Source organism: Marmota flaviventris, chromosome 11 (assembly GCF_047511675.1).
Source record: "Marmota flaviventris isolate mMarFla1 chromosome 11, mMarFla1.hap1, whole genome shotgun sequence".
In the NCBI taxonomy this organism is placed as follows: Eukaryota; Metazoa; Chordata; class Mammalia; order Rodentia; family Sciuridae; genus Marmota; species Marmota flaviventris.
In genome coordinates, this window is record NC_092508.1 from 26,412,988 (window position 1) to 26,438,943 (window position 25,956).

Below are 25,956 nucleotides of genomic sequence, written 5' to 3' on the forward strand. Positions count from 1 at the left end.
GTTCTAAGCACAGAAATACCACGATTATATTGTATTTTGAAAAGATTAGCCCATCTACCATGTGTATAATGGTTTCTATCAAATAACAGTAGATGCAGGAACCTATTGCAGTCCTGAAGATCCAAGGTGATGGGAGTCTGAACTCATGTGGTCCTTGTGAAGATAGAAAAAGATGCTCAGATTTGAAGGAAGTAGAGGTGATAGGATTTGGTGATTAGTTGGGCTGGGATAGTTTAAGAAACAACTTTAATGTTAAAATTACTTATGTAAATAATGGTACTTGAAAGCCTCTGTAGATAATACAAAGTTACAGTTATTAAACAAATGATGATTAGTCTGTAAGTAATGGCTTTAATAAAACAGAAATGCATTATAAGATTATCTCAGATTCGCTTTAGCTGTTGAAGCTCCAAATCGTTACTTCTGAATTCACATCAATAGGAAAAAGGAAAAAGTGATGAAGGGCACAGTCAGTCCTTGTAAGTAATTGATATAAGCTTCACACAAAACTTCTGTTTATACCTTGTAGGCCAGAAATTAATCATATAGCCTCATCTTATTTCAAGGGAGGGTAGAATTCTGGATATTATTTAGAATGGGCAGGTATCCTTGAACCCCACAAAAGCAGGGGTCTTATTATTACTGAGGAAGAAAGAGAAAATGAATATTGGGAGCAAAAGTAATTAATTATGGGTAAATATATTAGGTATGGATTAGAAGGGAAAACAAATAATTGTTTGGGCAAAGCAGAGCTTCACCATTAATAAATATAGCTTTCCATTGCTGATGGGACTGCAAACTGGTGCAGCCAATATGGAAAGCAGTGTGAAGAATCCTTGGAAAACTGGGAATGGAACCACCATCTAACCCAGCTATCCCACTCCTTGGTCTATGCCCAAAGGACTTAAAAACAGCATATTACTGGAACACAGCCACATCAATGTTTACAGCAGCACAATTCATAACAGCTAAACTGTAGAACCAACCTAGATGCCCTTCAGTAGATGAATGGATAAAGAAAATGTGGTATATATACACACAATGGAATATTATTCAGCATTAAAAGAAAATAAAATCATGGCATTTGCAGGTAAATGGGTAGAGTTGGAGAATATAATGCTAAGTGAAGTTAGTCAATTCCAAAAAACCAAATGCCGAATGTTTTCTCTGATATGTGGATGTTGATCCATAATGTGGGTGGTGGGGGGACATGAGAGAATTAGATGAATTCTAAATAGGGCAAAGGGGAAGGAGGGGAAGGTAGGGGGCATGAGGGAATGGTGGAATGAGATGAACATCATTACCCTAAGTACATGTACGAAGACACAAATGGTGTGACTCTACTTGTATACAACCAGAGATATGAAAAATTGTGCTCTATATGTGTAATATGAATTGTAATATATTCTGCTGGCATATATAACAAATTAAAATAAAAAATAAATAAATACAGCTTTCTACTGCTACAAAGCAGTCTCACCTATGCCAATGTTTGAGCACAGTTGTTTATGGTTTCATTTCCTTTTAATTTTGTTTGTTTGTTTGTTTGGTGGTGCTAAGGATTGAACCCAGGGCCTTATACATGCAAAGGCAAGCTTCTACCAAATGAGCTACATCCTCAGCCTCCTCATTTCTTTTACTTTTAATAGTGGCCATAAAAAGCCAAACAAATGCATTTTATTCACATTCCTTTGGGTGAGGCCTTGAGCTTAAATTATGGTACATCACTAGATCATTAACATTTAACTAGGGCTGGTGACTTATCCTGTATAAACATTAAACTTGAGAATGTAATAACTACTGCAGAAACTGAGAATGAACAGCACTGAACACTGAATGGTATTTACATCACTCAGCATCCATTCACACTGATTTAGTTTATGCTTTGTCTGTGTGATGTTTTCTTGACTTATTTCTAAGAATAAAGGCTGTCAATAAAAATGTGGTGTTTTAATAATTTCAGAAAAACACTCCTTTCACTCCCAAAGTCAAAGGCCACTATGTCTTTCAACTTCCATTCAACATTTAATTTCTTCTTAATATTTTATCGACTTTTACGATTAAGCCACTTTACTGTTATTGTTTTACTGAGTATTTTGTATCCCAGTTTCACTGAGAGCAGAAACTTTCAATTAACTGAAAACAGATAAAAATAAACAATAATTTTGTGACAGCTAATTAGCAGTTTTAAAGTATACTCATTGTTGATATAAATATTGTTAATTTTTCCAAGAAAAGCATCACACATATTAAATTAAATATTCTATGGCTTACCTAAAATTTGCATTTATTTTTATTCAATTTATCAACTATATTCTTAGTCTGCTATTATCTCTTTCTTCCCATTAGGAGAGAATATGTTTATTCGTGAAGAATTCCTTATTTTACTGTTGCTACCAAGGAAAATTCTGGTTCTTTGAATTTCACAGAGTTTTAGTTCTTGCATCAATTTGGGATTCCCTTGCAATTCCTATTGGATTATAGGAGGGGGTTTCCTATAACTGGCTAACCTCCAAGTTCGCTTGTATTTATTACTCTGGATCAATGATGAAGTTTGATGTATGCAGATAGTTGACATTTGTATTCTACATATTACAATATGCATCTAGAATGTTCTATCTCAACCCTGAAAATCAGACTTATTTATATTTAAAAATAACAAAAGTGGTTATGCCGGGGCAGTGGTACACACCTGTAATCCCAGTGACTATTAAATGGTTTTCACTAGGATGTGAGATTGGGAATGGGGATAGGAAGGTCCCTTTGTTTGGTCCCTTTGTTTTGTTTTACCATGAACAAGTGTTACTTTAAAAATAACAGTTTCACTGCTCATTTGTAAATATACATTATATATTATATAGAGTACATTATATACTCTAGCCTAAGTAGTTTTCAAGTCAATAGGGATTCGGAGTGTATAAAACAATATCATCATACTTTTAGACTTTAAATTCTTCTGGGAGAAGATATAAAACTACCAACCTCAGCATTACTGATATGTTGAGCCAGATAATTCTTTAAGGGGGATGTCCAACTGTAAAATATTTAACGGAATGCCTAGCATCTATCCATTATACGTCAGTAGCTATTGCCCCAATTACGATAATCAAAAATATCTCTGGACATTTCCAGATGACCTCTGTCCAAGGCGTCCACTGGTACAGGGGGAAAAGCTCACCTTCGGGGACAGACAGACTTGGATTTTACTTCTAGCTCCACCAATTATGAGCTTTCTGTATTTAGAAAATATACTTACCCTCACTAAACCTTATTTTCCTTTTCTGTGAAATGGGGATAGAAAAGTATTTTGCAATCTTTGTTTTCTTTTTTTAATAATCCAGTGAGAAAATTTATGCATTTAACACACAAGAGCCTTTAAATAAACAATAGCTATTACTATTTTAATTATGATCATACTAATGATGATGAGGAAGAAAATGCCAAGGTGATGGGTCTGGTTGTGCTCCTGAGCAGTACTTTCTAATATAACACAACCACTGTGTTGATGGAAATGTAATATAACATTTATAAGATTCTATAAAAATAATGTGGGTATTGATCACTTGAAATGTGGCCAGTGACTAATGAAGTGAAGTTTAAAATGTTTTAGAATTTTTTATTAATATAAACTTAAATAGCTCCATGTAATTGGGTTACCCTATTTATTGGCCAGCTCAGCTCAGAAAAGCAAAGGAGGGCCACTGAAGGTAAAGAAAGTGAGAACAATAAAGAAGAGGGTGATAGTTTGCCTGGGAGATTAATGTGATGCTGGTATTCCAGGTGGGAGAGCAGTATTTTCGTAACCCTGGCATGCTCCCAAGAGCATGGAAGGTGGTGGAAAGGACAACTGGGGAAGAGGTGGGCCATTGCACCAAAAATGTCCTCAGTGCAACTTGTTCCCACTGGTGTCTGACTCTGGGGATCTAACCTTGACATTAACCCTAACTCAATGACCTCCATGATCCCTGCAGTTGTCACTTCCTTTACCCATGCTACCCTTCCATCTCTACATCTGAGCTCAGAACTGGAATCCATAGTTTTCAGCTCAACATTTTGCTTTATAAGCTCCTTTAATGTTCCTAATAATAGGAAAGTCAAAAGCTTGCTTTTCAAGATGTTTCTCCATACCTCAAATTTTCAGAAGCTTTAAAAATTTTCTTTGCTATTCTGGGTTCTTGCCAAGTTCTTTACCACTTCCTTTAAAATTCTATAAAAGTGAGATCTAAACAATGAATTCTTATCAGTCTATTCTATCAAATGTTCTTTTAGAATAATAAGATTACTATTTCTGTGATATATTTAGCCTTATCTTCTTTTAATATAGAAAGGTTTAAAACGATTTTAGTAATAATTGTTGTTTGAAACCTGTACTTAAACAGCTCCCCACCACACTAATATAGGCCTCCAAAAGGCAGGAAGTTTTTGGACGCCAGAACAATTCATTACTTTGGACAGGTCTTTATTTTAGCAATCAAGTCAATGCATTATTAAAATATTCTAGATTTAATTTGGAATGAAACCACCATTTGACCAGTTATCCCACTCTTTGGTATATACCCAAAGGACTTAAAATCAGCATATTACAGTGACTCAGTCACACACCAGTGTTATAGCAGCTCCATTCACAATAGCTAAACTATGGAACCTACCTAGGTGCCCTTCAACAGATGAATGGATAAAAAAAAAATATGGCACATATATACAATGGAACATTACTCAGCCTTAAAGAAGAAAGAAATTATGGCATTTGCAGGTAAATGGATGGAGCTGGAGAATATCATGCTAAGCAAAATAAACCAAACCAAAAAACCAAAGGCCAAATGTTTTCTCTCATAAGCGGATGCTGATCCACAAAGTGGGGCAGGGTAGGGAAGAATGAAGGTACTTTGGATTGTGCAGAGGGAAGTGAGAGGAGGGGTGGGGCAGTGGGGATGGGAAAAATGGTGGAATGAGACAGACATTATTACCCTGTATACATGTTTGATTACACTACCGGTGTAACTGTGCACCATGTACAGTTAGAGGAAGAAGTTATGCTCCATTGTGTACAGTGTATCAAAATATATTCTACTGTCAAGCCATTTGACCACTTATCCCGCTATTTGGTATATACCCAAAGGACTTAAAATCTTTTAAATATAAAATCTTTTAAATCTAATTAGAACAAATATTTTTTAAAAATCCCAGATTTAGAAAAAAATATTTATTTGACAGATGAGTAGAAATTAAAAACTTTGGAGTTAGAATAGGAATACAAGCCCTAGACTTATCATTTTCTATCTGAGTGATTTTAAGAGGTCATTTACATCCTTCATACTTTGTTTTTTCTCATCTGGAACAAATAAAACAACAATGTCTGGCTTTCCCAGTCCATAGCTTGTTCTAAGCTTTGGAACACTATGTATCAGAAAGTGCTTTGTATGACTTAAAACGTGGTACAGAAGTCATTTTTTTCCCTTAAAATCTAAATGTAACTTCTTAATAGGTTGTACTATTTCAACAATTTTGTAATCCAAACTCTACATCCTGGGTCTTTTGTGAGCATAACACAGGAGCAGAACCAAAACTACATGCACACATTAAGCACCATGTTATATTACTTCTCTTTTATCTCTTGCACTACCAGCTTTCTTGTAGAAGAAAACTATAACAGTTAGTGCAGAGTTACATCAATTACTCAGGATCATGAGTTCTTTTTTATAAGTTTAAATTTTTTTTTTGATTATTACATCTCACGTTGCCTCAAGTACCAATGTAGTCTTTGAAAGTCAATCATTTTAGGAATTTCTATCCCTATCATAAAAGAATAGTCAGCCTACTTAGGTGTTTGTTTTTTAAAATCTTAAATATCACAAATTCATCTGCAGCTAATGCTCAAAATTGTGCTAAGTGGTGGCTCTTAGGCACTATGTGGGAGCAACCATTGATGCTGATATATGATATCTTATTCTATGTACGTGTACGAAGCCATGAAATCTCACCATGAGAACATCCTACAATAAGCAAGAAAATATTTTAAAAATTAAAAATAAATACAGTCATTGTTCATCTTGGAAATAAAACACAAGATCTTTCTAAAAAGAAATATAATTTCTTAAGTTACTACATATTGTGGAAGAAATATATTTTGGTTGTAATGTGTTAGTTAAATGGAGTTGCTTTGTTTTAACAATTGCCAGATGTGGATCAATGTACATCCGGCTTCCTTAAATGATCATAATCCAGAGTCATTAACACCAGGAGGGAATTTAAAGAAAGGTTAATTCAAACCATCTGAGGCAGACCCGAATGGAATCCACAAAAAAAGAGGATTGGGCTGGGGTTGTGGCTCAGTGGTAGAGCGCTTGCCTCACATGTGTGAGGCACTGGGTTCGATCCTCAGCACCACATAAAAATTAATAAATTAAATAAAGGTATCATGTCCATCTACAACATATATATATATATATATATATATATATATATATATATATATATATATATATGGAGCCTGAATCAGTCCTCTTTTTGTTAATGTATATTAACACTTTAGGAAATAGAGAAAGGGTTGGGGAGGACAGGGAGAGAGAAGGAGAGAGATAATTTGTGTCAGAAAGGCAGAGGCGATCTTGTGCTTCTCTGAGACTTAACCATTGATGGAATGGTAAAAAGGCTTCAGCATGGCATTTAAATTTTGAAAATTTTATCACTGCAGCTTGACTATGCAAGGACCAGCACTATCTGTTATAGAAAGACTGGATACACACACACACACACACACAACATGTGCGTCAAGAATGTGTTCTGTTAACAGTAGGGTGTAAGGTAACTGTGACTTCGTTTCTCTTCTCCAGGACCCCTCCGAAGTATTCTTTAAAAAATGTGGTTATCAATTTAAGTTGACTTCTGTTTAAATGAAATTAATTTGATTTTTTCCTGGAATTTTTAATTTCAAGTTTCTAAGGACACTGCTCACGCCTACTTGCCTGTTTTAAGTATACACCAAACCACTAAATGACAGTGATGGGTCTGGTGACCTGGTCACAGCCGAGTCTGGAGATAAAGCTAGCCCTTGAAGCACAGGATAAATGCTAAGAAGAATGAGGACATCGTAGATATTTAATATACACCTTGGTTGTTCTTTCTTGATAGGTTAGTATGTCAAGTTTATTTGATTTCTGATTTTCTCAAATATTTTAGAGCTACAATGTATGCTATGAAGGGACTCACATGAGTCAATGCTCCCAATTCCCTGCAGCTAAAATGGAAGACTGAGTTACAGCCTAGCACTGGAGGCAGAAAGAACATCCCTCCTGACAGTGTCAAGGCTTCCTATGAACAAGGCCCTCTGAATCCTTAACTGTCTACCAACATATGCATCCTCCTGTAGAGCTCTGGAGAATCCTTCAAAGGAACATAAGTTGCTGTCACCAACCAAAACAGTCCACCAAACAGCAATGATTTTAGTGGAAAAAAAATGCATTCCTTAAATCAGAGACTATCCTCACTGTTTCTCTGTAGCTCTGAGCAGAAAAATCCAAGGCTTCTCTTAGGGTATGGGTGGAAGAACACGAGAAGTGGAGACCCTGAAGCTTTGCACAAAGGAGTGAGAAGGATGATGACAAAAGTTGAGGGGCCAGAGTGTTTAGCAGACTGGTACTCTGCAGAATATCCGAGCAGAGAAGAGGTTAAAAGTCCAAAGAAATTATAAAGCAGGAAACAAAACTAGAGTCCAGAACTTGGCTCAGGGTTATATAGAATCACATCCCCAAACCTGAGCCACAAGAATTTGTTATATGGTATAATAAGCATGAGCAGAAAGAATAAAATGCCGGTAGCTTGTTAGGGTTGGTTTAATGGGTCTTTCATAAAATGACTGGCTGTAATTGGAAAAGCTCAGGAGTAAAGAGAGGCAATTCTCTTTCTACAGTCAGGTTTAAGTACGCAGCTTTACTGTACAAAGAGGAGGATTCACATTTAACTTGCTCCGTAACAACTGCTCCAATGATTTCTGCTTTTGTTTTTTCCTGGACATTTGCCTTCTAACCTTTTACTAATCAAAGTACTGTTCATCAGCGTCAACATGACCTGGGAGCTTGTCAAAACACGGAATCTCTGGCCCCCTCTTCCAGACCACTGATTCTGAATCTGCATTTCAATAAGATTTCAGGTCTTTCATCTCTGCTCTAAAGTTTGAGAAGTAAATCTAACATTCCCTGCACAGCTGCCTGAGAAACGATCTATTTTATTTGTTAACCCACTGATTATTTCCCTCTCTGGAAGGAAAGTTCCATGAGGGCAGGAAAAGGCTATGCAGTTCGGTGTCCAAAAATATTCGTAGAATGAAAGTGAGTTAAATAAATTAATTTGCCTGCAGGATAGAATGAAGTCCATATTGCATGAAATCCTCCATGTCTCTGCTTTACCCCCTGAAAAGTCTCCCTCTCTTTTCTCTTCCTCTTTTCTATAAGGTAGATACATTTGGCTTGTCAAATCCAAATGCTTGTCTGTATTTTTTAACCCCTTTCCATTAGGACCTTATTCTACATATATGTCCATCTTCTGCTTACATATGTAACCTCCCCGCTCTATCTGTCCCTGTCTTTGCCTTGAGATTTCCTTCATTCATTAGCAGCAAGAGCACACCTGGAAGTCAAGGAAGCTGATACCTCCTTGACTTAACCTTTGAGTCTGAGGTTTCTGAAACTTTTTCTTATAGTTTTCATATTCTTATTTATTCATTTATGCAAGATCTTGTTTCTTTCTCCAAAAATTTGGCTGTTTGGAGTCAGACTCAGATTAAAAACTAACCCTAAACTGTGAACAACCCTCTGGATCTCTGTCTCTTCATTTATAAAGTGGGTATAATAGGCTCTCCATAATGACAGTGAGAATAAAATTGCCTGCTACAAGCTGACACATGGCAAGTGCTAACATAATCTCAAACTTTCCTTCTTGGCAAAAAGACAAGGCTCACTTTGAAACCATCAGATTTTATCTGTCTAGGAAATTGACAATACAATACATAGTGATTTTTTTGTTAAGAAATATTTGTTGGAAATAATTTGACCTGTTGTGTAGGAGTAATATACAAACTATTCCATTGCAACATTGGGATGATAATGAGAAATTGGAAACAGCATGGAATAAAAATGCCCAGTATCTATGTGAGAGAACAGAATGCAGGTGGGAAAATGTTGTAAGAGATACTTAAGATCTTGTTGAGTAGGAAAAAGGAAGGCAGAATTTGAATATGTATAGTCCTGGTCCTGATTATGTAAATTTAAATGTGATACAATGAAAGGAAATAAGCCAATGTTTTTAAAAAGTATTAACCATAATCTGTATATTGTGTAATGGTGGGTGACTATTTTTTCCTTATATTCTTCTAAATTTTGCTAGTTTTAGGAAACACTGATTTGTTCATTTCAAAACAAACAAACAAACTAAAACATTATTGAAACAATAAATCCATCAGTATTTTCCTTATCCTCATTCTTCAGTTTTTTCTGGAGAATTTGATTATTAGCTTTGTTTTTATTACATTCTCTGTGTTCTTCTTTCTTTGCTTTTTTCCCCCCCTTCAACTTTGTTGATCTGTTTTTCATTCTGCATCTGTAATGTGGGTGCTGTGCAGAGTTTCTCACCATCTTTCCTGATGACTTCACCTACACCCTTCCCACCTCACTTCCTCTCAGCCTTGTCCCTACAAGTTCTGCATCTATTAGCTCAGCTCACCCACATTTCCGGCCACATTGTCCTGTACATATGTCTTCAGTTTTTTCCACACTCCCATTCATTTAGTATTTACTGGCCGTCTATTGTGGACCACACAGTCAGCTAGAGACTCAACTACAAAAAAAAAAAAAAGATGGCCTGTCCTTCCAGTAGCTGTCTGCTACCTCTCTCTCAATCATTTCTCTAGTGATCAAATTCAAGCCTCAGAGTCACCTGTGAGTCTTTTTTTTTTTTTGCTTTTCATTTCTTCCAGTTAAGCAGCTGCTGTGCTCCATATGTGATTCTGATCTCTGAAACGTCTCTCACGTTCATGACCTTTTTTCATGTCTACAATCAATACCATATCGGAACTTTTATTTATTTTTCCTGGATTCTGCTATGACAATTTCCAAAGTGATAGTTTTGCAACATGCTTTCTCTTATAACTCCAATTCATGGTGCAAAGAGCTGTAAAATAAATTCTCTGAAAACGGTTTGCTCATAGTCATCTCCTGTTCAGAAACACGGTGAATAGCTTCCCATTGAATACCAAAAACAAACTAAAAAAAACGCTCCTCATCTTGACACTTCAATCCTCTTCCATGTATTAAGTTGAACTGAATGAAATTTTTATTTTTTTCTTCAAAAGGACAATTATTTTTTTTTTAAAGGTGACTGTTAGCCACCTTGTATGGTACAACACAATAGTATTCATGGACCTTCCACTCTTTTCTTGTCAGTGTCCCCTTCATTTGTCCTGCAGTCTAGAATATAAATGAGATCTGTCCACACTTTCCAAGCTGTTCACCTCCCTTCATTCCTTTGCTATTGTTGGTTCTTCTTGGACTCCTCCAGGTATTATCTCCACCTTGAATACTTCTATTCATCCCTCACTTCCATCCTCCATAAAGACTCATTCCCCATAAGGCACTTTCTATGGAGTCCCTTCTCCATTATTAATAATCCTGCCTGGAATAAATGACTCATGTCTCATCTGCCAGTGAGCCTTGGAGCTTCCCGACTGAGCTTGGGAAATGTTCTGCTGCATCCACTACTTTGCAAGTAGAAGGTCTGATTACATATTTGTGTAATTGTTAGTACCTTCAGAGATTTTTATGGGTTAGTTAGTGATCCTCAAGTTTGAATGTGGTACTTTCATCCTTATTATGATAGTGTCCTCCACTTGTTTATTTATTATGGACATTTGAACATTTTTCTGCTATTGTATCAATTTAAAAAAAAATATTTATAAGACATGACATCAAGTATGCTATTTAGCTCTTGATTTCTCTGGCTGATATTCTTACATAGATTATACAATTCGATAACATGACTTGGAAGATCCTTTATGGATTCATTTGTTTTAAAATGTCCTAGTTTATTTCTGACATCTCTCTATAAAGAATAAAGTTCTTCAGGTTAATTGTATTGTATTGTATTTCTTAAATTTTCTGGTTGTAAGAGGTTTGAACCCAGAGATGCTCTGCTATTGAGCTATATCCCCAATTATTTTTCATTTTATTTTGAGACAGAGTCTTGATAAATTGCTGAGGCTGGCCTCAAACTTGTGATTCTCCTGCCTCAGTCTTCTGAGTGTCTGGAATTACAAGTGTGAGCCTCTCTACTTGGCTAATGTGTGTGTCTGTGTGTGTATGTGTGTATGATTTTGAACATTAAATATATTCATATAAATAAATATACAATAACTTGAATATTATAACTATTTGAAGATATTCACATATGCATATATACACACATGATTATATAAATCTACAAGAATACGGTTTTAACCTTTTTGTAGTAATGTAAGTATCATGAGCATAAATAAAATATTAAGAAAATCACTACATGCCAAAAGATATGCCAGAAAAAAATGGAGTGCTTACTAGTTTATCTGAGGGCTTTGGGGCCAGACTTGGGTTGATTGCCCACGTGGAGTCTTAGTTCACTCATGCAAAATGGAGACCATACCTACCTCCCAGAATTATAGGGAGAGTTATATGGATAACATATATTAAGATTTTAGAATATTGCTAGGCAAATAGTTATAATTTTATCAATAAAAACAAATGACAACAAGAAAGAAGAGCCTTCTCTAAATCTATTATGATTCTAGATGTTTCCTTACAGATTCTTTAAAAATATCGACTGTCTATCTATCTATCTACCATCCATCCTTAAATGCTTTCTTGCTCATTATGGACTGGTAAGTATGACATCATTTCTTGCATTAGATTTATAGAGAAAAAGAGAGCGAGACAGAGAAAGGCCTCCTCCCTTCCCTCTGCTGCAGCAAGATCTTGGCGGAGGATGTGGAGAGCAATAAGCAATGCCAAGGCTGGGAGTAGTATTTAGGAAGAAGCGTCCATAAGCAAAGCTCATGCTGCAGCTTGGCATTCTTCCCCTAGCTGATGAAAGTGAAAAGGGACATTTCAAAAATTCTTTCCTTGTTAACCTAAGTCTAGAAAAACCTTGTCCATATAACCTGAAGAAATTTCTAGACAGAGTTTTCACCCAGTATGAATTATTTATTTAATTATTATTGACTAGGGACATCCAATCAACATTTTGGGTAACTAAAAAAAAAATTAAAGCACCAAACATGTATTTTTTCATTGAGCATCATTTCATGAAAAGGAAGAGAGAGAGAGAGAGAGAGAGAGAGAGAGAGAGAGAAAATTCCTATTGAGTTCATTATCCATTAAATAATTAAATAAATACGTATGTATTGAATTCCTACTGAAGCTCAGGTACATTTCTATGTGTTTAAGGATACGAGTGAAAAAAATCAGTAAAGAAACTAATTCAATTAAAAAAATATTGATTAGAAACACTATGATATGGAAACCTGACTCTCTTAGAGTCTTATAATCAAAATTGTTTGGATTTGACTCCCTGACAGATTATTTTAATAGGCAGGTTTTCATTACACATAGTTAGCACACCCTAGATGAATTTCAAAATGGTCCTAGAAAAGGTAGGTACCAAGAGCTCCTTGGTGAGGTCATGTGCCACTTCTTCCATGCCCACAATAATCACAACTGACGGACATATAGTGTGGACATGTTTAAGCTGTCAAATAATAATTTGTTTCCAATTCATACAAATACCCCAAAGTTTAAAATGAATACAATGAGTTGCTGAATAAGTCTGAAGATTAAGGAACAGACTGTCACATATGCTGTATGGATTTAGTTAGATGAGAAAATACCAAATAGAAATCTTTCATTTACCCTGAATAAAACTCCCACCCACTCCCAAAGAATGGTTTCAAGGGTTTTACAATATCCAGAAAGGAATAGTAAGTATTTTTTAGACATTTGATACCTGATTCCACTTGGTAATTTCTAAGGAAAAAAAACGCAATGCAATTTCATCATTCTCTAAGACTAGTCTATTAGAATGTGTTAAAAAATCTGAAATAATGCAATTTTCCTTTTTGAGGAGGCACTGATTTATTTTATTAGATTCATTCTCCTTTTCAAAAATCTTATGTGATTATCCCTATGCTCTGGAAGGCTATGGACAGTGTGATCTGTCCCTTCCTCTTCTCCCACAATGACTACCCACAGAACCAAAGCTCTTCAGAAATGCTTGTGGAATGAATAAATTAAGGTTCTCATGATTATACATTGCAGAGAAAACTAACCAAGGACAGTGCATTAGTCTCCTTCAGCTTCTACAAATATTCAGATTCACAGGTATATACTCATACCTATGGTACCTTGGGGTCAATGGTGAACACTGACCATTTTTAAAGTGTATTTTTTAAAAGGCTAAACTTACTACATGGAATATTTTGAACTGAAAATCCTAAAAAGGGGAAATACTATATGGATATCAAGGGAAGATTGAAAACATGTTATTGATCTTCTCAGCAAGATAGAAAATGTCTTCCATTTTTTTAAAAGGCAAATTAAAAACACAGGATTTATTCGTCTGAACATATTGTAAAGCCAAAGATAATGTTAAAGATTTAAAGAAACAGTAATACTCATAACTGCCCTCCCAAATCAATATACATCCTAATACTGAATTTGAAAATTAACATTTTTCATGTAAGGACATAAGGCCCAGGATCAATAGATTTGACTGCTTTCACGGCACGATGAAGAATTACTCTCTTATGCTGTCGATTTTGGAAAAAAAACAGGTAATATCTGTTCTTTAAAGAACTAACAACCTTGGTTTTAAAATATATCCCTTGCTGAAGACTAAAGCATCAGTGAATAAGTTACAATATTTTTATTTGCAAAACCCAGCAATACTGAGTCATTCCTGGGCTTTCATCTCTAGTGCTCATTCTACCTGGGAAGGGCAAGCCATTTCATTTAGCCATTTAAAAAATTACTTGTCAGCAGGAAATCTTTAGATAAAATCATTACTCTATGTATTTCTCTAAAATTCAAAAGAATACATTTTCATTAAGGTAGAGAATTTTGGACTTTTTCAAAACCATTTATAATGATAAAACCCAAAATAAAACAGACATTTTAATATTTGTTAATAGCTTGAAACATAGGCAAAAAACCATAATTTTTAAACATCAAATCAAAAAGCCTTGGATGAGGGTGTTATCTGCATAGGAAATTATACATGCTCTAAACAATGATCAACACAGGCTTGAGGATAAAAGACCAACCATAAAGAGATTGCCTGAAGTAAAAAATTCCTATTTTCCACTGATTTTCCCTCATTTAAAACATCCAAACAAAACATGTAGTACCTTTTAATTTTCTGAATGAGTAGTTCTCAATCAATGCTTCCTCCGTTAGAGACAACAAGCTGAAGAATCTACCGAAACAAAAGAAAAAAACCAAAAACCACATGTATAGATTTGTTAACTAAATATCAAAAACTGTAACTCACCAGTAAGCAAATACAATCTCTTTATCCAAATAATAAGTCTATGCCATGAGATCTGTAGTACAAAGAATGCAGTATTTGAATTTTAAAGCTTAATAATGAATTTTAAAGCATTTTACTCCAAGATGACATAAAGCAGATCCCTGGGAAAATGCCTTAAAAACAAAGCAAAATACATTTTTAAAAAACCCCAAACCATTACCAGCACATATGCAGCAATACCCCCCAAGTCTAGCCTTCGAGAACTGCTGCAGGATCCTTCCCCAGGAGCATTATCTTCGGGCTGGCTCTCTGGCTCTCTAGCTCCAGACAGACGCAGTCTGCAAGCCACCAGCTCGTGTCTGTGTGTGTCGGGGAAAGGGAAGCTGCAAATTAGAAAAAGTCCCCGCAGTGGCGAAAAGGAAAATAAGGCGAGTGGGAGAGGGAGAGAGAGCTCACTAGCCTCAGAATTTTCGAGAATGATGACAAGACACTCAGCTCCGCCATCATTCACTGACAATAGGATGCAGCCCTGGCTTACGATTTAGAGGTTTGCCATAGGGGCTTCTGGTACCAAATGCCTGACAGGCATTTTAATTGCCTCCATCCAAGTGTGTCCCCAGGAGTCGAGTCTATAAGCCTATGAATGTCATCATCTGGTCTCCTTTGTGCTAATGCCAGACACACACACATCACACACACACACACACACACACACACGCACACACCCTCTGCTTAAATACAGAGACAGTTTACAGGCATATAGGATTACAAACAAGTTAAGCTACAAAAACTGGACACGACCAAATGACAGTTAATGGAATTTTTATCTGCGTTAAGAACATCAGAGATTCTTTGGTGTTTTGTCATTGGCTATTTATTACAATATTTTTTATATCAAGTGAATATTGTTTATTACATTTCAAAATAAAAATGTTCATTAAAGAAACACCTATACTTATATATATATTTTTCCTGTGGAAAATTCAGTCCCCTTATGATAATTACGCAGTTGGCAATGTTTTCCTTAACGGGGGAGAAAGCAAAAAAGAAAAAGGATTAGGAAACCAAGGATTTGTATGTGATTTCTGTGGGCAAGGCATTTTATTCCTTTTCCATACAAAAGCAAAGGGAGGTGGCAACCAGCTAGAGGCTAGGGAGTTTGCAGTCCCTGAGGGCCAAAGGGGGGAATTGAAGCTTTGGCATAATCTGTACCCACTTCGTGTCAGCAACTGAAATTAACAGTTGAATATCCCTGTTTTACAGTACCCCTTATCTAGTGAGGTTAAGTGTAGAACAATTCCCTGAATTATTTCTCAGAGAAAAGGGAAGGAGAAATATGTTCATAAATACATTAATTTTTATGGCATTGTTAGCACCCTGCCCCAGTGAATGGAGTAAAATTTGATGTCTACCAAAAGGGCCAGCTGCAAAGGAGGTTGCTGAGAGGGAGCATCACCATGGTTACCGGAAACAGAAAGTAAGAAGAAAAAAATAAGGTGATGATAGAGAAGAGGGAATAAGACCACAGTAGAGGAAATTTAGAGACAAAACGATATGCTTCATTCTTTCCTTCTTGAAAGAACTGTATCAGTTTTATGTTTTATTTTGAATTGATTAAAATGAATTTGCATTCTCCTGCTGGGACTGTTCTCTCTTTTTTAATCACTAGCTAATTTTGCTTTCATAAATATTCACATTTTGGCTTTTTTGTATGAGATTGATCCTGTCTCTCCTTGTCTCTCTGTTCATAGGCTAGATTCATGGAGACCACTCAGCTTAGCCCACAGCCTTTGTTTCATAGGTGAGAAATCTGAGGCCCAGGGAGTCTCAAGGACCAGCCTTGCTTCCTGATTCAGTCCATTTCTTGTCTTCTCTCATCAAGGGACTTTCTTTCCCTTTTTCTCTCATGTGTCTTTAGGCAAGACATATTCCAGAAACATCCTTTGTCTTTGATTTTGTAAACCTTTTATTTGCTAAAGCAGTAATCTTCCTGTTTAAAACACATTGCAATCATCCTGAGAACTAGCTTTGCTTAATATCTGTGCTGGATTGTACTTGAGGTCTGAAAAATCTGGGGTAATTATGTCAACAGCTTTTCTTTCATTTCCAGTCTGACAATCAGATGAATCAAGCATGATTGCCCTTTTGTGGACCTTGCTTGTTGGACCTGAGCTTAATCATCATACAGTGGGCATCCATCATAACTTGCGTCATTCTTTCTGCAAGCATGAAATTGGACGATCAAACTCAGCCAGCCTCCCCAGGCTTCTCCTAGGTATAGACAGTGTGAACCTTCTTGGAGTTATCTAAAACCATGCAGCTGGAAAATCAAGCCCAGGTAAAACAAGGGGGGGCGAGAGTTGTTAATCTAAAACAACCACTGGAGGGCGCAATATTTATCAAAAAATTTTTTGAATTACCCAGTAACAATTGCGACTAGGATTTTGACCTTGATGTTCTATTCTGTTTTTATTTTCTTTCAGAGTCCTTTCAGGATGGGGTAGGTAACTTATTTTTTTAGTTGTAGGTGGACACAATATCTTTATTTTTTATTTATTCATATATGGTGCTGAGGATTGAACCCAGCACCTCACACACACTAGGTGTGTGCTCTACCACAGAGCCACAACCCCAGTCCTGGGGTAGGTAGCTTAGAGGTAGAGCATATGCCAACCCTATGCAAGGCCCTGGGTTCAATCCCCAGTACCAAAAAAGAAAATTAAAAAGAGAAAGTTTTCTTTCAATATTCAGTTCATATAATTCATCAATTTTAGGTTAGCTCATCTATAGGTAGGGTCATATTGTGTTTTCAAAGGTCAACAACACAGTGGCTGCCACCACCACCATCCTTTCCCTTCGTACTTCAGTGAAAAAAATAAATTTGTTAAAAATTATTTATGATTGCCATAGGTAATGATTACAAGGGATTTCAGAAGTTAGTAAATCCCACAGCTGGTTAGGATTCTTCCTCCCCTAAAAGGTGTCCCTTTAAATATGATCTTTCTGTTCAATGTCCATCTTTCTTCAGTGACTTTGGACAATAAGGTGATTTTTCACAATGAATGTTTTATTTTAATATATTGTCAACAGTCCACTTCCAAATTCAAATTTTGATGCATGAGATTAATTTATTTAAATATGAATTATATTCTATCAGGATCTCATAAAGCATACATAATAGTCCTGGTCAGTCTAAACAATAGCATAGCTTCCAAAAATCATTAAATACTATCTGGAAGTCATTTCATATTTAAGAAAAAAAAAAAAAAAAACAGGTTCAGTAAACGAGAATGAATTGGTCTATTTTTCTTTTTTCCCCATTTGCTTCCATCATGTAGTAAGCACTATGTGTAAAATATAATTACTGTCCTAAAGTATGTCATATTCTAAGAATAAAAGATGACAAGCAATAGAAAGACTTCTGTGAAGTTTAAGCTGCTATAATTTATGCCTATGAGCCTAAACTGTGCTGCCTCCTCCCCACTCCTGTTTTAGCCCAGGACTTAGCCTCCGTAGTCAATTCATGTAGCCCTTTGTAATGGCACACCCACAGGTATTTCAGACACTGCACAGATTCCAGGAATAGGAAACAAAGGGGAACAGCATTTTCTCCTCAAGGAACTTCAAAGATAGTAGAGAAAATATGCAAGTAAACAGAAAACTAACTTCACACCTCTCTCTCTCACTTTGATGAGACACTCTGACTCTGCCCTTAGCTACAGCTTCCTCCCAGAGCTATCTGGAAGAATCTGATTCCACCATATTCCAAGATTCAGTTAGCTCACTTCCATGGCTCTTCTGGAAGACCTTTGGTTTCACTCCCTAAACATACTGGACTGTGTATTTGTGCATCAGTCTTTAAATTCTTTGGGAATGAACAATGGAGATGGATCTTCCTTCCTTCTCTCCTTGGAGCTGTTGCTCATATCATCTTTCCAACCAAAGCTTTCCTGACCACTATAATAAAGATGGTGGCCATGCCCTCTCATGATCTATTCCATTTTTCTTTCTTTCTTCCATGGCACTCGTCCTACCATAAAGTTTTCTTTTTGAGTATGTTTACTATTTATTACCTCATGCTAATTCCATGAGGACAGTCATCTTTATGGGCAAATACAAAGTACCTAAAACAATACCTAAAATATACTGGCACTCAAAAATATTTTTTCAATGAGTGAATGTGAAAATGTCATTAGTGGAGGAAACAGAGTGTTCAAACACAAGAAAAGTTTTTCTATTCCATACTGCTCATTCTATTCTCTATGTTCAGTTTCCTCATGGATATTATCACCTTTTATTTGTAGTATAAACCACCCATTGCAATAGAATCAATATTTTGAATATAAATTTATTTAAAATAGGTTTGTCTCCTACTTTCTTTAAATTCCACAAAGTACCTGGCTGAGGGCTCTCATTTTTAAAATGCTCAGAAAGCTTTTGTCATTTATTGATGTTAAAATATGCTAAATTTCAATTTTTAGATTTTAAGATTAAATTAGAACAATGAATTAATTAATGTTGTGTCAAGGTCCAGATAGTTTGGAAGGACTTTATAAAAAGATGGTCATATATACTGTAATCTATACTTTTAAAAAATTGATAGTAGAAATAATAATGATAGTTACTAGTACCCTTAAGTTGGAGTTATTCTAAATATCATGGGCAGATATTTAAGTACTTTGCAAATTATTATGATACCCCAATTCATTGAACACTGTCTGGTCTTATTTAACTACAGAAAATGTTGCTTCCTTCAACAAAGTAGGTCCACACAAAAGAATATGGTGCTCTAATAGACCCCACCTCCCCCCACCCCCAGAAAACAAAGGAATAAGTGTCATAATTAACACAATCTGAATGGAAAGACTGCTGAAAGTCTATGATTTTTTTACTTATAAAATGGCAATTTCACATGGTTCAGACTAACACCCAGAGAAACTATAAAACAATGCAGAATTGAGTAGCACAAATTATACAAAGTGACTTCCAAATTTATTGCAGCATTTTTTTAATAGCAGCCCAATGTATGGAAATAGCCAAAGTGTCCACTGTTTCATAATGGATTAAAAAAGTGTATACACACACACACACGAATATTATTCAACCCCCAAAAGAACAATATCTTGCCATTTGCCACAACATAGATGAGCCAAGGACATCATGGTAAGTGAAATAAGCCAGACAAAGAAAGAAAACTATTATATGATCTCTCTTAAATATGGGATCTAAAAGAGAAATCAAATGTACAGAGGTAGGGAAAAAGAGCACTAATTATCAGGGGCAGGAGCAGAATGACACAAAGTGGATATAGGAGATGTAAGTCAGAGGACACAAAATAGCAGATATGTATGATGAACAAATCTAGAAATCAGATATGCAATATGAAAACCAATAGGTAATAGAGCTGTACTGTTAAAAATAACAAATCACATTGTTCCCCCAAATGCAAACAATTATTATTTTTAAAGCAAAAATATTAATGATTAAAATCTAAAATGTGGTATATCACATAATAGAATATTATTTGACAATAAAAATAATGAAGTTCTGATACATTCTACAACATAAATGAACCTCAAGAACATAATAAATTGAAAGGAACCAGTTATAAAAAGCCCCATATATTATATCATTCAATTTATATGAAATGCCTAGAATAGCCAAATCCATAGAAAACAGAAATTATATTAGTGGTCACCAGAGGCTGGGGCAGAAGGAATTGAGAGTGTCTCATACTAGGTGGGTTTTTTTTTTTTTTGGCGGGGGGTGGGGGGGGTGGGGATGATACTGTTCTAAAAATAGATAGTGGTGATGTTTGCTCAATTCTGAATACACTAAAAGTCACTGAACTGTATACACTTATATGGGTGACTTCCATGTCACATGAAATATATCTTCATGAAATTCAAAATTAAAATAACAAACTAGTAAACGCTGTAGTCTCTAAACAGCAAGTCTTGGAATTCTGTGGCTACTAATTAAAATATGACAAGTTTCAAACTCAATCTGTGACAACTTCCTGATTACTACCAGTTCTTAGAAGCATGGTTCCAAAGGCTGTTGATTTAAGGCCATGAGGCTCTGATTCATTTGAGGATCTGCAAATCAACAATACACTTTTTTTTATTCAGCAGTTGGTCTCCAGATCTCAATAATTTAAATAAGTGTTCACATGAGAGAATGGATTAGCATGATTTCCTCAGTGAAAGACAGGTCCTAGAGGATGTCTGATTTATGTGATCAAGAATGGTCAGGAGTTAAAAGACTATCACTAAACACACACACACACACACACACACACACACACACAATTTACATAAATCACTCACATGGTTTAACTCCACAGCTGAGTTACCAGTTATAAATATTAAGATGACCAATAGGTTGAGAAACTTATGTAGAAGAGTTTGATGTAAAATAAGGGGGGAAATTTTCCAACAAAAATAGAATCCCAAATCACTCCCATCTTGTCCCAAATTCTCTTTGTTGCAATTGGAGATAGGCTACATTCATTAGCACTGTGCATTCACTCTTGTTTACTTTTCAAGATATATGCCATGAGATGGACTATTTACTTTGTTAATGCTTCAAAAGAGATTGATATTGTTTGTCCTCCAAGTCCTATAATTATTTGCCTTATTTTATATTTGTTTTAATCCTCTCATACACATATAACCTTGTGGGAAATATTTTAAACCGAAATATTCAGTCATCTTGACTGAACTTAGATGAAGAATGAATCAGAAAGAAAGTATATTTATAAAGAAGCAAAGAGCAAACTGACATATGGGTCACTCGTGGGCATCTTATATTTTCACTGTGATTTCTATTAGACTTGGTCTGCAGTGGGAAGGAAGAATTTATTCTAAGCAAGTACAGTGAAGATTAAGATAAAATAACTTGACCACTTTCCTATTGCTCCTGAATCAGGCTTTAATCCTTTTGCATCATCATTATAGGAGTTTGGCTTTGCAATCCCATTTTAAATCTTAGTGTGATGATTTTCTCTAAAAACCATTATATACTTATTTACATTTAAGTATAAAATACATTCCAAATTATTTTTGGATTATTCACTTTATCTATCTGTCTATCTATCTATCTATCTATCTATTTATCTATCTATCTATTATTTGGCAGTGGTACTGGGGATTGGACCCAGGACTTCATAAATGCTAGGTAAATGCTCTACCACTGAGTTAAACCCCCAGTCCTTTTTTGGGGGTGGGGTGGGGTTATACTGGGGATTGAACTCAGGGACACTCAACCACTGAGCCACATCCCAGCCCTATTTTGTATTTTATTTAGACAGGATTTCACTGAGTTGCTTTGCTGAGACTGGCTTTGAACATTATTCTCCTGTCTCAGCATCCGCAGCTGTTGGGAATCCCCAGTCCTTTTTATTTTTTTATTTTGAAACAAGGTCCTGCTAAGTTGCCTATGCTGGCCTCAAACTTGTGATTCTCTAGCATCAGCCTCCCGAGTAGCTGGGATTATAGACTTGTGTCACCTTGTCAGGCTGATTATGTACCACTTGAAACTTTGCAAATATTCACATTTCACTGTAAATTTTTGCACAAGAAATTTTAGAAATAATTTTCTCTTTTTATTTTTTATTGCAACGGTATTTTTATTTCACTTATCAAGGGGAAGTTAATAGGATGATGTAAACAGCAAGACAGAGAGAGAATGAGAGAGGTTTTTCTTATTGTCAGTTCTCAAATTCTGACAGCAATTTAGTGAAATAGCTAGCTTAAAAGCTATATTTTTCTAAGCCATTACCCTCTAGGCTAAGGAAATGGATGTACCCAAAGTTCTATTCTGCTGAGACACTTTTACCAAAGTTCTTTTTAAAAATTCCTTTAAAAAAAAGTCACGTGAACTATAATAATGAAAATAATTGTTACTTCAATTCATCAAGTCATAATCTCATTATACATTAAGAACTATGTTGGGAATAAAATGCTTTTCAGAGGCTGAAAAGAAAATGATAATGGTAGAATAACTGGAACTCACATATACCTGGTGGGATTGTAAATTACTACAATCCCTTTTTAAAATTGTTGCTGTGTCTAGTAAAGTTAAATGCATGTCTATCTTATGACCCAGTAACTCTACTTCTAGGTAGAAATGAGTAATTACTTGCTTATACACAAACTTACAAACATACTGTCAGTAGCCTAATCATAACAGGATAAAATTGGAAACCACCAAAATTCTCATCAATAGATTGTGGTACATTCATATAATGGATTACTACATATACAAAAAGAAAAGGAAACAATTACTATTACATACAACTGCATAGATGAATCTCACAGCATAATATTAGTGAAAAAAAAAACCAGACACAAAAGAGGACATTGTATATTAATCCATTTATATGACATTCAAGGACAGACAAAACAAATACTTAGAGACAGAAGTCAGAATGGTGTTTACCTTTGTGGGAGCAGGAAGATGTATTGACCTGGAAGAGATACCATGCCTTCTTGACCTGGATGGTAGTGACTTGGGGGGATGGCAGGGAATCAGAAAATGTGCACCCTACTAACCTATCTTAAGCCTCAACTCTAAAAATAACTATAATAAATATTATGGTGTCTTTGGTACATGAACTTTTTTTTTTTTTTTTCGCAGCAAGTTTTAGAATCTGTAGTGAATGTTACACACAAGGGTTTTGGTCTAAGCAGATATTTTGCAGATATTTTAAACATGCCATGTAACCACAGCAGCATAAATGAAGACAATATGATGATTCTTTATATGTTAAATAAATCAATTGTAAAGGAACATTTTCCTTGGTATGAAGAGGATACTTTACATTGGCTTTTAATAAATGCAACTCTGAAAAACAATAAGAACAAGTATAATATGTATTTTAGAAACATTTCAACAAATGAAACTGTCTTGTAGCAGCTCTTATTGAACTACTGTTTTGGCAAAAGAATGGACAGTTAAGGTGCTTTCAACATTGCTAATTTCATAAGAAACCTTTGTCTTTCAATGCTCACTGTAATAACTAGTATATTTTAGGATTCATCCTCTCTTCCAATCCAAAGCTTATACTTCCTCTCTGTTTCATTTAAATTATGCCTGTTTCATAATGGCTTCCAAAATTTTCACAGTACATACTACCACAAAACTCTTTACTTTCTCAGAATCCCATGATACCAAAGACAGAGAGAGAGAGAAGATAAGAAAAATCACCATGATACTATAATGTATCCTTATATGTGGCTTTGGACTGGTTTTCAGATTTTTAAATTCAGTTGTTTAATGTAATATTGGCTGATTTAAAAAGCTTGGGATGTGATTCTGTTAAAAATGACTAAATAGCCAGGTGCAGTGGCACACACACCTAATCCCAGTGGCTTGGGAGGCTGAGGCAGGAGGATAACAAGTTCAAAGCCAGCCTTAGCAAAAGCGAGGTGCTAAACAACTCAGTGAGACCCTATCTCTAAATAAAATACAAAATAGGGCTGGGTTGCTCAGTGGTTGAGCACACTGAGTTCAATACCTGGTACAAAAAAAAAGACTAAATACCTATAATGTGCCAACCCTTTTATGTAAGCTATTTTACTCAACAAAATTCTGAGTTGTAAACCTGTATTTTACAGTTAAGGAAATAGGCCCAATTAGATTTAGTAATGTGCCCAAGGACATACAGCTGGTAAGTGGTAGAGGAGAAATCCACTCCCTAGACTTCTGAGCCAATTAATTTGTAATTCAGCCTAACATTTATAAAGTATAAGAAGAGAAAGAGATAAATTAAACATAAAACTAAGAATTTTTCATTTACACTGGTAACATATCAGAAGAGGAAGAGAGAAATTAAACATAGAATTAAGAATTTCCATTTTAAGACAGACTACATATTACATAAGTAGGCTGTGCATAAAAGACATAAGGCTAGAATTTAGATTTTTACTTTCAGAATAATTTCAGATTCTATCAGTTCATACTTAAATAATATACATATGAACTTAAGTATTCCTATAGTTGAGAAAGACATCATAATTTTGCTTTCAACCTTTCTGGCCTATTCAGAAAATACAGAGTCATGTGGGTAAGAAGTATGCTTGTCTTGTTTTAAAGAACTTCATTATTTGATAATTTGAACTTGGATATTTGTTTTTAAACATATTGTTGAAATCACTCCATATCTTAGAAGTATAGATGATGATAATAATAAAGTACAAGTTATAATAAAATCACTCCCCTCTATTTATTTTATCAAGTTTAAAATCATCAGATGTCATAGGGAATCTCAAGTGTTACATCAGAAAATATTGTATCAAAATCATATTATATAGTCTATGCCTGTATACCTTAAAAATGTTTCATAGTTACATTTGGGCGTGGGACACTTTTCTTCCAAAAGTCTATATTTTTCTCTTCATTAATTCTTGTCTCAAATTTTTCCTTCTTCATGAGGCTTCACCAAACCATCCTATCTAATATTGCAATTTGTAATTTCAACTCCCAATCTCTTTTATCCTATTTTGCATTATACTGTTCACTTTCTCACATACTACATAACTTACTTGTTATGCTAATTTTTGTTGTCTCTCCTTATTCACCTGCAAACTTCATGAATTCATAACTTTTTGACTGTTTCATTCACTAATATGCCCCAAATATGTGGAAATGGGTCTGGTACACAACTGGTACACAATATTCAATAACTATTAATTAATACATGCATAAGTGATTGAATCAAAACAATAAAACTCATTAAAAATCCATAATTTCCTCCCCCAAAGTTTTAATTCTGAGTCCAGAGATCACAAGACAAACGAGGTATAAGTATTTCTTTTAGTTTGAGTCTTGGATAACTACTTAAATATATAAGTTCCAGGTTTTCATCTTTGGCATAGATAGCCATTTTGAGTATATTACCCTTTACTTCAGGCTTTTAAAATATTTATTTAATAATATAAAAATTCTCCTGGCACTTTTTCTTATCTGCTTGTGAATTCTTAGTTACAACTTGCAAATTTATCTCCATCTCTTAGGGACCTAAAAGTTGATATACAATGGTTTCTTCACTATTGGCTGTACAAGTCTATAGACAGGCCATATTTGCAGGAGAAATGGGCAAGCCATGAAGGAAAATTAGTGTGGAAAAATTTTTTACTAAACAAAATTTTCATATAATAGTCAGTCAAGCACAACCATCTTCATGAGTCATGAATTTCTTGGCTGATCTTCCTAGACTCAGGAAATGAACCTTCATTTTATCAAATGCCTACACGAGTGGGGCCATTACACTTTACAGGAAGATTGTGTGAGCAAAAGCTCAAATGCTACAAAATCAAATGCTACACTGCATGACATTAGATATAAATTTCTGATTTCTTTTTGAAAACTGGTCAAAGGAGTTATCCTGTGTACTCTTTTCTGGGCTTT

At 35.2% G+C, this 25,956-nt stretch overlaps 1 protein-coding gene across 6 annotated transcripts in view; it reads right to left on the minus strand.

The window, feature by feature from the left end:
* Map2 (microtubule associated protein 2) overlaps window positions 1-25,956 on the minus strand; it is a 278,404-nt gene that overhangs the window by 130,008 nt on the left and 122,440 nt on the right. For all 6 annotated transcript variants that reach the window (XM_034635712.2, XM_027941928.2, XM_027941927.2 and 3 more), the window contains exon 3: window positions 14,423-14,490. The gene's annotated coding sequence lies outside the window, so the exon portion shown is untranslated. The remainder of the gene's footprint in view (window positions 1-14,422; window positions 14,491-25,956) is intronic.